Here is a 15,847-nt window from a genome sequence, read left to right as displayed (position 1 = left end):
ACTCACACACTCACAAATACACACATATACAATAGATTAACAGAGAGGAAATATGAATAAAATATAACACAAGAAATTATAAATAAACCCTAAGAGATGTTTCCCTTAAATTCAAGGGGAATACCTCCAGTTTATGGAAAGTTAAGCACTATGATCAAAACAGAAAACATCACTATTTTCTAATAATCTTCTCTTGAGAATAAACTATAAACTTCCTACTAGAACCAAGGTTTAACAAACATATAGACTTTAGAACAAATATTTGAAGTATACTGCAGTTTCTTGAGATAAACAGAATGAGATAAGAGAGAAAACAGACATTGATTTTTTTGTGGTGTCTTATGAGAAAATGGCACTTTAGAAGGAACCCGAAGTAAGATCTGATGGTTCTAGCCAAAGTAATAGAGGGCACTTTGGTAGGAAGGAAAGTGGTCATGGTTACGTCCATGGGATTGTGGTTCATGAAAGGATGCCTCCCCTGTTATGAAGCACAGAAGTCTTGACATAGATTTATTTCTCAAAAATCGATTGATTTTAGCCTTATAAAAAAAGGAAGATAAAATGGGCACTTTCTTTCTTGATAGGAGGGCAGAGGGACACAGTAAACTATATGGTTTTGTGGAAAGACTTCTGATGACCTCTGCTAAGAAGAGTTTGTATTAGGTCACGGTGGCTTCCTAACTGCCTTTGACTTCTCTTTCTTGAGTTCTCCCTGCATTAACATGGTCCTGCACCCTTCTCCCATCACGTACTCAAGGTTATTGAACCTTAGTTCTTTGTAGGAATGTGACTTGTCCGAGTAAGTTAGGTCCATCTATCAACCCCTGTTTTTCATTCCATAATACCCTACTCATGCTTGGGAAGGCAACATATTCCTTTTGCCCTTTAAATTCATTCCAACCGAATCTCTTCATTATCTTCAGCTACACACTGAAGTATCACTTACTATATTTTGGTGCATTCCACTTTTCTACTGCTGTGATGGCTGTTCTTAGTTATCAACTTGAATATATCTGGAATTACCTAAATTCCAAATGGCTAGTCACACCTGTGAGAGGTTTTTTTCTCTTAATTAAAATATTTGAAGTTTGAAAGAAACACTTCTGATATGAATCTTTGTAGTGGGAAGATACCACTTTAATCCAAATCTTTTGAAAGGTACAACTTTAATCTGGGCCATATGTAAATGACACGGAAGAAGTAAACTTGCTCTTTCTTTGCCTGTTTGCCCTATCTCTCTCTAACAAGTTCATTCCTTAACTGGCATCAGAACCTGATTCTTCAATATTCTGACTTATACTGAAAACCGGCAAAAATATTCAGCCTCTTTATCTGAACTGTTACTGGATTCTTGGACCTTTCATTGGTAGACAGGCATTGTTGGACTAGTTAGACCATAGCATGTTAAAGCCACACACACACAAATGTCTGTGTGTGTATGAATTCATTCTATAAATTCTGTTCCTCTAGAGAACAGAATTCAACATTACACTATTTATTCAACACTCATTAAAGACTAAAAAATCATGAACATCATGTAAAACAGAACAATAAGGATTTTTTTAATTCTTGTTCTACCCATTGTCTTAAGAGGACAATGTTCATTTGAAGTAATTGTGTTGTGTCTAAAGATGAAAGTTTTCTTCACGAATCCAGAGTATTGCCTGCAGCTTCCTTTGGTATAGGCTAGAAAACTGAGGTAGGCATGCTAGGGCAGGATGCCCATGAAGCTCTTATTGTAATTCAGTAATTAGGGATAATAAGAAGAATTATAATCAATTAGTTGTAAACACCACTACTCTGGAAGGTAGAGAAGGTGAGGGAGTAGGAACTTGGATTGGTATGTATAATGAAAAAAAAAAGTTTGTTGTCTTTTTTAAAAAATGAAAATAAAATAAAATAAGATCAGTGGTTTAATCTAATGGTTTGCTAGACCACGTGTGTTCTATAGCATGCAACACTTTCTCTGAAAATACCTAAATGCTAATATCCCCATTCGGAATGTAATGAATGTCGCAACCAACGTTATTTTTTCTTTTGTCTTGTTTTTTAGAAAGTGATAGTGTTGATTTCAAACACCAACTTGAATGGCTCTTCTTCAGTTGTGTGCTATACTGGTGATAATCCACAAAGGTAACTCAGGACTGGATGATATTATAATTAATAATTCTGGGGTGTCTTGATGATGGTACAGTTTATAAGGATATTACAATTGCAAAAGTTAATTTATTCTGAACACTACTGATATCTTACTTAGGGTTTCTATTGCTATGATAAAACCCCATAACCAAAAACAACTTGGGGTAGAAAGTATTTATTTTATCTCACATGTCCCAGTCACAATTCATCATGAAGGAATGACTGAGAAAGAACCTGATGTCAAGAACTGATATAGAAGTCATGGGTGATGCAGCATACTGACTTGCTCATTTGGATCTCATCCTGCTCTCTTAACAATTCATGTCTGCCTGCCCAGGGGTGGTATGTCTTACCTTGTGGTCTTTGTCCTTCAGTGCAAACATTAATCAAAGAAATTCCCCCATGTAATTGCCACAGACAACCTATTGAGGGCATTATCTTAATGGAAGTTCCTCTTCTCAAATACTCTAGCTTGCATCAAGTTGACAAAAACCTAATTAGCACAATTGGCTGCCGAGGATTAACAAACATATCTCACCCACAAAATCAAGTTGAGTTCTTGATTCAATTTGCATTTCTTGAAAGATAAATGATATTGAGTATTTTTTACCTGTGCTTACACTTATCTGTACATCCTTTATGGCAATATATCTAATTAATGCTTTTTAGTGACCAGATATTTGATGCATTTAAAGTTGTATTATTCAAAAATCAGTATATTACATCCAACTGATTACACATTTTAAAACATACTATTTTACTTCATGAATGTATATGATTATGATTGTTCGATTTAAATAATGCTGGCTTAGAAAACATACCTTGAGGGCTGCATGCCTTTCCTAAAGAATGAAGAACAATTGAACATGAACTAAGTCGATAACTCAAGGGTGGTATTTTTGGTTACTTTTTAAGGGACCCTGGCGAACACAGCTGACTAACTTTCATATTCTATGCAGCTACAGACATTAACAAATGTTCAGAAAGTATTTTATGCATGCAGAGCCCTCTAGGGATCTGAATGCTTTGGAAGTCAGGGTTAATATTATCCAATAAATCCATAGTTTCAGTAATTATTAAAATATAGGTTCTTTTTAGTTTCCTAAAAAAATATGCTTGCAATTAAAAGTTGAGAAAAACAGAAAGCATTAATTAACTCACTAATTTCTATAATTACAAGGTTATTCTCACCAGGAGAATCATTAGATGATGTTTGAAGAATATGAAATCATTCAGCACCTACAAAACATAATGAAGTGTTGGAGAGCTTGGCTGGCATAACACAATCTTCACTTTGCTCAATACATTTTAACCATAAACTCAGAATTTTTCATAAATTAACCTGGTCACAGATTTCTTTTTTAATAAAGAGATTGAGAATTTTTTTTCATGGAATTTTTTACTCTGTAGGACAATTGTCTCTTGAGAGATCAGCTTGATATGTAATGTTGACTAGTCATGTATGAGAATGGCATGCAATGCTTGGCTATCCTTTTTTATTTTATATTTAAAAGAGCACAATTTCAAATGTATCTCTTGAAAGAAAATATGTCTATTTATATGTCTTGCTACTGTGCTTTGGAAGGACATTTTGAACATTCTTTCATTTATATATTCATTTTGGAGAAAATGATATTGTAAGTCATTCTACATTACTTATTCCAGATCAATTCCTAATGAATGTGTTGAATAAATATGCTGAGAAAATATGGCAGTCAGATTTTTAAAGGATAACCTTCTTTTATTCCAGTAAACAATGCAACAGATCAAAGTAAGGAGATAGCTTCTGTTTCTCAGATACTTTGCCATAAAATAATCCTAGATCAATGTAACAAAAAATTCATTGTCTTTACAGCAAAGTGCTGTATGCCCTGAGAAGAGAATGTAGCAGTCTGGTCAGTAAAGCTTTTGTCTACAGAGTGGGCTGAATTGTTCTTGACCTTGAAAAATGATGGAGAAATATTATGTATGGTAGTTAAATTAATGCACGGGAAAGTTAAATGACCCAAACTAAAACTAACAACAAGTCCATTCTTCATTCATTCATTTAATGAATATTTAATATAAGAGCAGTATTTGCTGGATGCTGACTGCATATAAAGAGATGCACAATACAGTCACTAATCCAAAAGAGGTTGTCATTTTTAAAAAGAGAACAGCTTCTCGCACCCTGAATTACAATATGAAGACAGATCTGTCCTTCTTTCCACCTTAAATTCTTATAGTGGGCTATAGAGATTTATTTAGAACACTTGATTGTTCTATAGGTTCATAGAATCCTCAAGACTAATGCACAGTATGAGATTGACCTTGAAAATGAATAGAATTTTCTCAGCAAAAAGAAGAATTTCTTAAATATATTGTGTAACCAAAATCAAACCTTTAGTTGTATCTCATTTACTTAAACTTTTAATCAGCAACAAAACTGGGTTTATACTGAAAACTTCGTTAAACACTAGCTCCATGTTGAGAACTGTGAAGGGAAAGAACACACATGATGAGTACCATCCTGATACTGACAGTCCTCAATTGTGACAGTCATGGGCATGTAGAATTACTGTGAAACATTAGTCAATAAAGGTTTTTCTGAAAAGAGTTGAACAGTAAAGATTTTATGCTATGTGAAAGGTAATTTCTTCATGGGAATTAGTCAACTGATCCATAGATTGCATGCAATTAAATTGGTGTATCTTTATCTGAGTAAAGCTACATTTACAAAAATAGTCAGTAGGCATGATTTGATATACATGCTGCAGTGTGGCAATCACTGCAGAAAATGTAATGACTTCGTGATAAAATCAATAAATATGTCGAATAAATCACTTTGAGTAACTTATAAAACAAACTGTAAGAAGAGGTGAATAGCTTCACTCATAAAGAAATTCAAATTCAAGAACATTGTGATGTTTACATCACTCATACGGTAGAAATTTAAAAAATAAAATAAAGACGGAAATGGACCAAGTTTGAAGATTTGCTATCCTTCTATAAAACCATCTATATAAAAAAATTATGAAGTTTTATAAGAAAAACGTGAGGCAAATGCTATAAATTTTTATTTTGCAAATTAATTGCAAGTATATATTTACAATCCTTCTAAAAGACACTTTGAGTAGCATTACTATTCCTATTTTACAAAATAAAAAATTTCAACCCAGCTTGCTAAGTTGCCTGCCCACCTAGTAAGGCAGTTACGACAGTGTTTTAAATCACAACAATACTCTTCTAGTCATAGATTTTCAAATTCTATGTTGCTCTACACTAGGAAAGTTTAATGTGTTCATCCTGTTTCTATCACTGCCATTTTGCAGTTAAGGGTTTGTTCAAAGAAAATGGAAACATATAATCTAAGGACTGAAGCTTAACAGCTCCCGGAGTGCCAAGTAGTGGATGACTAGAGAATTATCCATCTCCACAACTAAGTACACCATAGGTCCCTAAAATTAATCCGAGGGAAGACTATGTGAATAGACAGAAGGTAGTCTTATCCAGGTTAAGTGAGAAAATCTAGGGTGATTTAAATTATACAAAGGAATGTGCATGTGAGTTGTATGTTAACCCTCTCCTGTTCTATATTAAAGACATGAGAACACACAAATTTTGGCTCAAGCACATTCTTAGAACCAATACTCATAGATTCTGAGAATAACTGCTCATATATAAAATGTACGAATCCTCCCAGAAAAAACAAATTATTTCTAGACTTCTTATGATAAGTAGTACAGTATAAGTATTAGAAAATACTTATTATACAATGTACTATATATAATTAGAAATTTCCATTGCATACATGCTGAACTGTATAGCACACATCAACATCCATGTAGCATTTTTTTCAACTTTTATCTATTTTTCCTAATTTGCATTTATTTCTAGTCATTTGTATCCTGTGTAAGGCTGAGGTCCACATTTTCCTTTTTTAAATCTTTTGGAATTTTTCTTTTCTTCTTGATCTTAATGTTGTGTGCTTATTGATTGTACAGATATAAAACTCAAAAGATTGTGCTGTGTACACAAGTAATGGGAGCTAAGCAAAGCATTCACATTACTTGTTATCCATTGTGTCCTGGCAAAATTATTTGTCTGTATACCTTAGGCAAAGAAGTGTTAATAATGTTCTTGCTAGTTTAACATTGTCCCATTAAAAGAAAAAAAATTGTGTATATGCTTTTCATTTTCCATCACACATTGTGTCCTTGGACTCTGAAGCGGTGTCTGGAGTGTTTTGTACTGTCATATCCCATTTCAATGGGCATTTTCTGCTTTGAGGCTACCTTGGAAAGCAATCATTGCGTATCCTTGCTTACAGCTATTCTATTCCCAGCTGAGAGTCACAAGAGAACAGAGTGAACATTACATTCCATCTTGAGCAGCTCTGGTTTATGGTTTCATTTGCCTTGTTCAACACTATTTCTATCTTCCCGTGTGCTTCCGTGGGCTAACGGGTCAGGTGATTGAACTGAAAAGTCCCTGGCCAGCACTGAGTTTGGAAACAATGATTATTGCAAGTGGCACTGAGCAAGTGGCTTCCTTTTCATTTTCTAATTCCTTTAAACTCGGTTGCTTACTGGTTACAAAAAGAGACGTAAAGTCAACTGATATTTGTTTTGACAGTGCTAAGAACGATGTGTGGACAAGGACTTTCCCCAGAGATACATATGGCGGAATAGATGGAGGATGACTACTAAGGGCACAAGGAGCCATCTTGCTTGTCAATTCATTTTTCTCAACGCCACCTGCACATTTTAAATATCTGAGAAGCTTTATCTCAACTCAGTTGGTCCCATACACAAAGAACAAAATTTCCTTAATGTGGACTTGAATTCACACCAAGAATGAAAGAAAGGTTTGATCATTTTTCAGACAGTTATTGCTAGGAATGTTAACTACTTTTCTGGAGAAATATTTTTGGGTAAAATATTTTAAAGATGTATCTCCCATTCTCCTGACAGACTCATCTCCCTTCCTTAACTCAGGAATCTTCACTGAAGCTGTCGTTAGCAACACTTATAACCAAAGTCTATTTTATTTGTTTTTAAAGAATCACTGGGACAAATTGGCATTTGAAAGATACCATCAAGCCTTCTTATTTCATTTACTGACATACTAATCTAACTATGTTATATAAGTGTAGAAATTAAAGGTCATATTGACATATATATTGATAAAATCATAATAAAGTTACATTATTTTATAACTTTTACAGTCCTCAAATTATAATTCTTAATTAGTGTTTTTAGAAAAAATTTGTTTTATATTTTCAATTTTTTAAGTTGGTTCATGTAACCCAGGTTAACTTAAATCTTCCTGTGTAGTGAAGGCTGACACTGAATGCTTGATCTCCTTGCTTCCAAGAGGGATATTGACTTCTCTCAGCATGCCTTGCTAATTGTGGGAAGTTGTAATTTAAACTGAATAGCTAGGACCTGGCTAATGTGTGTTATTCCTATGATTCTAGGCATTTAGAAAGTTGGAAGCAGTTGACTAATTTAGCTTAGATAGGCAAGATCAGCCTGTACATATAATAAGAACCTGAAAAGGAGACTAGAGATAGAGGGATAGGAGAGGATAGGATAGGAGAGGAAAAGAGAGGGGATGGAGTGGAAACAGGTGTCGAGAGGATGGAGATTCAAGGATATCTTCAAAATTTTCAAAAACAATGTGAAGTACATTACTTAGAGTTTTGCTTGAATTTTATCATATTTGTTGAACCCAAACTTGAGTCATGAGTTTATCTAACTCTTCATTGGTTTTAGAGATATTATGATATTCTCAAAAAAATAGCACTAATCTTTATACATCACCCAGCCTTCCATTGTCTCCTCTATTCTGATACCAACATAAAACGGTTAAGACAGACATGAGACAAGAAAGAATTACAAGGATTATGCTTTAAATTTTCTGTAACACAAAAGACCTGTTATTCTAATGAAAAGAATATAGCTTTACTATTCTATCAATAATAAGAATGCTTTTCTTGACTTCTGAAAAGAATGCCATGCCCATTGCTTCTCCCCACTAAAGAGGGAGATGCATCTTTGGTTCAGTTGCATTGTATAAGTCACTTCACGGCAGCAGAGCACTTTGACAGGCATGTGAGTTTTTTTTAACACAAAGAAGTTGAAGTTTCCAAGTTGAATTTTAATGTGTCTCTTTTATATCAAAACATAGAACACATTGATTGATTTCTATTTGTGAGCTTTTTGTTGTTATTGGAGGTTGTCTAGAGTTTAACATCATTGTCCATCCTATTACAGCACCCACTCTGTTGTTAATATCTATCTCTATTTCTAAAACTTAAAAACACAGCTGAATGTTATGCAAAACAATGGAAAACTTCCATTCAATGGCAACAAAGACTAAAACACTAAGTTAACATGACCACCATGCCCATGGTAACCAAATGATTCCTAAGGTACTTAAATGTCAACAGCGTCATCTCCTGTGAGCCTGTGAGAAATTCAAATGTGGGGCTGGAGACTTAGCTCTGAGGTTCAAGGGCTCATCTAGAAGACCCAGGCTTGGTTTTCAGCACCCATACAGAGGTTAACAACAGTCTGTTACTAGAGTTCCAGGGATCCTACCTTCATCTTCTGATCTTCGTGGGTGCTGCATGGATGTGGTACACAAACATACATGGAAGCAAAATACTCAAATACAAAAAATACAAACAGACACTCAATTGTGCCACAAGGACATGTGCTCAACTATGTTAATAGCAGCATTGTTTGTCATAACCAGAACATGGAAAAAAACTAAATGCCCCTAGACTGAAGAATGGATAAGAAAAATGTGGTACATTTACATAATGCAGCACTACACAGCAGAAAAAAACAATAACAGCTTTAATTTTGCAGGCAAATGGACGGGAATAGAAAATATTATTTTGAGTGAGGCAACCCAGACCCAGAAAGACAATTATCACTCATATGTACTCACTCATAGGTGGTTTTTAAACATAAAGCAAAGAATACTAGCCCACAAATCACAATCCCAGAGAACCTAGACTACAATGAAGACCCTAAGAAAGACGTACATGGATCTAATCTACATGGGAAGCAGAAAAAGATAAGATCTTCTGAGTAAATTGGGAGCTTGGGGACCTTGGGAGAGGGTTGAAGGTGAGGGAGAGGCAGTAAGGGGAGCCAAGAAAAATGTAGAGCTCAATAAAAAAAGAAACAAAATATAAAAAAGACCTAAAATAATATTGTTTTTTTAAAAAAATTAAATATGTGTGTCCCATTCCTGACCTAGTGAAACACAGTACCCAGAGTCTAGAATTCTAGTCATTATTTATTTTTTAATTTTTCAAAAAGTGGTTTGTTTTTATTTCATGTGTATGAGTGTTTTGCATAATCTACTTCATAGAACTGAAATTTCATGTGACTGAAAGCTATGTGAATGTTGGGGGATAAAACCCTGATTCTCTGTAAGAACAGTAAGCACTCACAACCACTGAACCATCTCTCCAGTTTTCATTCTCGTTATTTAAACAGGGCTTTAATCTACTGCTACTACATTTCATGTTTAAGCACTCTATCATTGAATTAGAAGTTTTCTGAAGGTGGAGGTCATGGCTTCTGTAATCCTGTAGCTCTCTTTTCCAGTGGAGGAAGGAGACTCATTAATTGATGCAACAGTCTCTTGAACCACAGCAAGAGCTATGTACTTATCATCTCACAGAAAGTAAAGCCAACTGATAACCTGCAAAACATGAGGGGCTAATTTGACTCTTCTATCTTTGTAACAAAAACTTAGCTTATTAGTTCTGTAGGTTCACCAATGAACACTTTAGATCTATAATTGTTCATCAAATGCTTTCCTCTTTTGTAAGTCTTATTTTTTAATTGCATCATTCTGGGAATGACACATATAGCTATTAATAAAAGACAATTAATCTTTAAGAAGTACAATCTGATGCAACAGTGAATAGAAATAATGTCAGGTGACTCACTTAGCTTTCCAAAAACATATGTGATCATGTGGAGTCCAAGGAAATTTGGTGTCATTTAATTAATTGATAGAAAACAAACTCTGGGGAAAAACCTCTCTAATATCTTAATGCAGTTGGATCCTGTTCTTTAGAAACATCTTAGCCAATGCTGCTTATATGAAATAATGAAGACAGAATAGATTTGCCTGAAGCTTGACAGAGATGGTACTGCCAGCCTTCTGTGATGATTGGAGTGGAGATTTCATATGGGGTTGTGGCTAGGAAGCAAAGGCTAAAGAAAGCATAACTTGAAATGCTGTGATTATAGAACCTGTTCTGACTCACAAACTTTAAGTCTACCTTTTTATTGCTCTCCCAGCTGCACACTGTGTTGTTCATAACTGTTAATTCATGGTACCCATAATACTACTAGGTTTGCTTTGAGAAATCTAAATATCCCCTACATCTCATACCTTACGGTTATATTTCTGTTTCTCTTTTAGTCTAAAATGTAAAATTGTGTACTTTATCAGATTTTTTATTCAGACTAGCAGAAAACTAATAAAAAGAACTACAAACTTTATGGCTATTTTTATGTTCCCTTAACTCTTTAGCAACATAATTAGAGTTAAACAAAAACATATATTGACTTAGGTAAGGAGAAACTTTTTCAAAGAGATTGTCATCATCATCATTGTTATTATTATTATTATCATTAGGAGGAGGAGAGCAGACTTGTACACTTAAATGAAGAAGGATTCTTGAAGTGTGAGAAACTTTCTGACAATGCAATTTGCTATTTATAGATTAGTTAGAAAGGATATTTCCTTTTATAGGAAAGAGTAATTAGATTAAACCACCTCATGTGAACAAGTACATATGCAAATGTGTTAAGTAAATAAGGTGATACAAACAGAAAGAATACTGAAGAATTTTCACACCAGAATATGTCTTTCTCTGTTCTATATTCTATGCCTGTTCAAGGGGAAGCTACTCTAAACTTCAGGGATCCCAGGAAGAAAAATCTCAAGAATAATAGGTCCATGGTACCATGAGGTAACTAGGGAGCATGATTGCATGTCGAAAGTGCTACAAGTGTCGAACCTGTGTCTCAGACACAAGTAATCGAAAGATTACTTTTTTAAATCTTATTGGAGTCATATGAGAAAGGCTGGTTCTTTGTGCTAAGGCATTTTCCAGGGACACAAAGAAGATGCTAGTAGGTCATTTTGAACTATAAGTGCATTTGCTGATCACAAGACTGACTGAAATCAGGTTTCAACAATGAAAAATGTTCCATGCAGCTTTTTTTTGTAAGTAGTAGTGCTTCATGAATGAGAAGAGTAAGTTTCTGTCGTTTACAGCTGAAGAATCTGTCAGAAATGTTTAAAAGTATGCCTATGATCACAATGTGAATTTTCAAATCCAAGCCTTTTTTTTTTACATAAAACTGACCCCAGTTTTACTCTGCTGTTAAAACAAGAAAGACTAGGAAGCAGACAGAAGACTATTCCATGTTGTGGGTCCTTGAAAAAACATGGAGCAGCAAATGATTTCTTAGAGCAAAGTAACTCAGTGCCTCCTTCAGAGATGCGTGTTCAGAAAAACTATAGGACGAGAAGAAGTCAGCAAAAACTACAAAACTCTTTGCTTTGCTGCAAGTATCACGCAAGGGGATGGTTTACTGTTTAACACATTGAGATCCTGACCAGAATTTCATTTAAAGAAAGAAATACATCTACTTTAAAAATAAAGGTATTAACCTAAGGCTTTATTGAGACATGAAGAATCCTCTGAACTAACTTGAGGATTCTGCTGGCTATGTTCCTAGATTGTAGTTTAATGGGCTTTTTGGTGCTTAGATAACCTATTCATTTAAAAAATGGTTTCTGTGTTTTTGTTTCATCTGTTTTGCCCTAGTTTTTAGGTCTTCTCACCTTATATTTTCTCATTTGTCCTTCTCTTCTAATTTCTTGTTGCCTTTGCTATAAGGTCTCTTTCATAGATTTGTCATAAATGGATGAACATATTTTCATTCTGTTCATATCTGCTCGGGTAAACCTCTGCAACGCAAGTTAGAAGAATCTAGATTATTGAGTTTGAGAGTCTTCACACCACGTTTATCCTGCAGAACTGAGCATGTAAAATGATAAAGAATGACAAAACATGATTGTTAAAACTTACACTGCATTTAAGCCCCTTGTTATGAAAGGACTGTGAACAGATTCTCATTGTTTGTTATTCTGTACTGAAAGGTAAAGTTGATTTAGGCTTCTGTCATATGCCATGCGGTGACATTTTGGCCAACAACAGTTTGCATGTACAATAGAAACTACTCCAAATAACCTCTGCAGGCTATAGGTTGGAATTTCAAGAGTGAGTAATTTAAAATTTTATGAAATTTGATCACAAAAATACCTAATAAGACAATTCTAAAAACTGATTTCCCATCAGCAATAATCATGTGTCTGTGCAAAATGATGGCCACACAACTATTTTCTTCTTATTTTAGAAACAATATAATATTCAACCAGAGAAGAATGAACTTTGGAGATATGGCTTTTAGACATATGGTCCTTCATTTTTATCTGAAGGAGACACATAATATCTGTTTTCTCTCTTAAAATGAAAGGAAAAACTTGACATGAGAAGTAGCAGTAAGTGGAGAGACATGGGACTCATGCTTGGGGCTCTGAGGAAAAAAGTAAATCCCAAAAGAAAACCAACAAAGCTGAGACACAAGTCTTGCCATCCCCATTTCAGCTTGTGGTGGGTGTGGAGGCTCTTGCATCTTCAAGGCTAAGGAGTGGCCGAGGTTGGTGGGCCTGGAGGAGGAGGCAGAGGGACTGAGCTTGTTCCTTGGGAGGTTACTTAACTCATTTGCCTCCAGGAAGACCCCAGTGCCTTTTGACAGTGACCAGGGTTTCCTACTTCCCTCCATTCTCTCCTAAAGGAAGCTCACGCCAATGTTCGCCTTGAACCCGAAGTCCTAGAAGAATGGGATTCTGATTCACACTGTGGTCCTTTCTAACCTCAGGTCTGTTGTGTGATCACTTTCCAGTTTGAAAGAAGCAAGTGGAGATATTTTTGCAGTGCTTGTAACCTACAGAACCTGAGTTCAACACAGCTCTTTCCATGTCTGTCAGTCGGGTTCATTTCTGTAATAACACCCATCCAATTTTGTGCGGAGCAGGCTGGGATGCTGTGCAGCTTTTGTACAAATGTACCTCTCAGTGTGGGTTTATTTTTGGTTTTTTGTTTTATTGTTTTTTTTTTCCCCTCTTGTTTTGTTTCTAAATGAGGGAAGGGAATTTTGAGAGTTTGGGAGAAAATGAATGAAAGAGACCTAATTTTCCTCTTTTCTCATTGAATAAATGATACACCATTTATGAATTCTAAAAAAAATGAAAGGAAAAACTTGCAGATGTAGAAGGGTGAGTTTATGTATACCATGGCTGTTAAGGGAAAGTGAAGTGTTCTTAGGATTTAGTAGTTCTACCACAGACGTCCTTTGCTTTGTTATCAAAGGAGGAAGTTTAATTAAAGAAAAGCTTGAGCTCCCCCTTGGGGAAGAGCATTTTCTATAATGATAGCAGTCTTTTCCAGTGGTAATCTTTTATACATAAGGAATGCTTGTGTTTGGAGCCCACTGAAACTTAACTGAAATGTTTCTGTCCCAGTGGGCTTTCTGATTATCTACTTAGGGAAGAAGACAGATACAATCTTAACAGCTGACATCTGGCACAATTGCTTTCACATAGGTCTTTTCAAAATGACTTCTATAAATTGTTTTGTACATATTCTGTCTTTAGAAATGGCATTCAGTTTAATCACCTTCATGTCCTGTTTAAATAACCTCTATTCCAATGTTTATATCAGATAATGTAGCATGCCCCATTCATTGCTTTCACCTTTTAGACCAAAGGTATTTTTTAACAAACCATTTAAGGGGGAAACTCAACAGTTCATTCTCCCCTGCTTCTCTGTTATTCCAGATATTTTTTTTTGTTCTTCTGCAATATCCGAAGCCTCAGGTGCCAGAGAAAATTGCTTCTGCTGTATTGCATCAACGTAGAGACAGAGGTGTGCCCAGTCCCTTGAAGGCATACACTCATTCCCAGCGACTACTGTAAGATTTTAAAGTCATCATCTTGTGACTGTGCTGATTTGATTCCTCCAAGTTACTTTATAGTCCCTCCCTTAGATTTTCAGGAGTTATCATTTTCATGATATAATACCCAATATGAAACAAGTAGGTATACAAACTAACAAATTAATAGATAAATAAGAAGTTTAAAGACCTTACTAAACGTTGCCTGCTTTGGTTTTGTTCAATTCACTATTTTATTTCATGAAACCTACACCATCACTCATTGGGTCAACCCTATGCAACTGATAGGCAAGAATAATTTGGGCTTAAGATAGCATTCTGTTGTCATTATAACTTGGGAACCCCAACCAGAGGTAAATCCTCCAAATTCTAAAGTCAAATTGCCATAGTTTTGGCCTCAGACTGACAGATGAATCTTGCAGATTAAAGCCTGCCTATGACACATTCTTATTTTTCTCTTAAATTGTATTTCACACTTTGGAAGAAATGTTTGAAGGCTGCCGAAAATGACAAATGGCGTAGCTGGTAGATACACACTGCTCTATTTATCTTGCTGCTTCCATATGTTTTCAGGAATCAATTTTCATCTCAAGATGTATTTTTTGGTTGGGGATAATTTTATTTTCAAAGTGACTACTCACTAAAACCTTCCTATTATCACTTTGCATAGCTGTTGCCTAGCCCAAGTGAACTCAGAACATTCTAGAAAAATGAACATAGCCACCTAGTAAACATATGAATGATTGTAAAAGTATGTGTGTCCCATACCTCTTGTTGAAAGTGGTTCTTATATAAAACATTACAGCTTCCTCTAAATGCATGATCTTAGGATGATTTGGTTTATTCATGCATTTTCATTAACAATCATCTTGTCTCAACTTCTCCGGTGCTAGAATTACAGGCATAAACTACCACGCCTAGCTCATAATGTGATTATAGTCTTGAATAAATTCAGTTATTGTTTTCTTACTCATTTTATGTGCTTTGTTTTATGGGAGACAATCGGCTAGCATGATCCTTGAATACGTATGTTCCTGTTCCCTTGAAAGGGTCATCTTTTATGAACTAAAGCCATACATTTTTACATATATTGTCAAACACCCAACTAAGTCAAAGATATGACACATTTGAAGTTTATATTGGGAAAATTATTTTATTCACTCCCAACTATATTGTATATGCAATTCCAAGAATATTTAGTTGCAAGCAGTTCATAAATGTATTAGGTAGAGGCACATTTGTGGTTTCAGGAAATAAAACAAGTTGTTTGTCAGTAAGTTAGAAAGTGGAAGGAAAGGTGATATTAGAGTTGGGAGTCTATTTCAAGTCTAAAGTAACATGGTAAAAAAGGAGCCCAAGATTAATTACTTAGACCCTTCACCCTTTCAGTAAGACTCTAAATTTGAATAACTACTTTCAGAAAGATAACATTTAAACATGAAGCTGAAAATGAACTACTTCCTTCTCTTTAATATCTATTTTCTTAGGCAAAGATCTATTTGCTGATATGTAGATTAATATTCTGTTGGGTGCTTTATATTTGTTAACTGTCTGCCATTGTTGGTGTCTTTGATCACTACAATATCTGTTATCCATCTGGGAAACAGGAAGAGAATCAGCACTCAGAATAATTATCACAGAACTCACCTTTAGCTATATTGTAT

The 15,847-nt window shown here is 35.0% G+C and overlaps 1 protein-coding gene across 4 annotated transcripts in view; it reads left to right on the top strand.

Moving 5' to 3' along the window:
• Nucleotides 1-15,847, top strand: part of Lrrc4c (leucine rich repeat containing 4C) — a 1,358,757-nt gene that overhangs the window by 300,957 nt on the left and 1,041,953 nt on the right. For 3 of the 4 annotated variants that reach the window (XM_085696658.2, XM_085696656.2, XM_085696655.2), the window contains exon 3: nt 2,054-2,133. The exons of the other annotated variant lie outside the window; for it this stretch is intronic. The gene's annotated coding sequence lies outside the window, so the exon portion shown is untranslated. The remainder of the gene's footprint in view (nt 1-2,053; nt 2,134-15,847) is intronic. 4 annotated transcript variants of the gene reach the window in all.

The sequence above is a fragment of the Myodes glareolus genome, chromosome 10, assembly GCF_982192425.1.
Source record: "Myodes glareolus chromosome 10, mMyoGla1.1, whole genome shotgun sequence".
Lineage (NCBI taxonomy): Eukaryota > Metazoa > Chordata > Mammalia > Rodentia > Cricetidae > Myodes > Myodes glareolus.
Note: the sequence above shows the minus strand (reverse complement) of the source record. Positions and strands in the feature narration are given on the sequence as shown.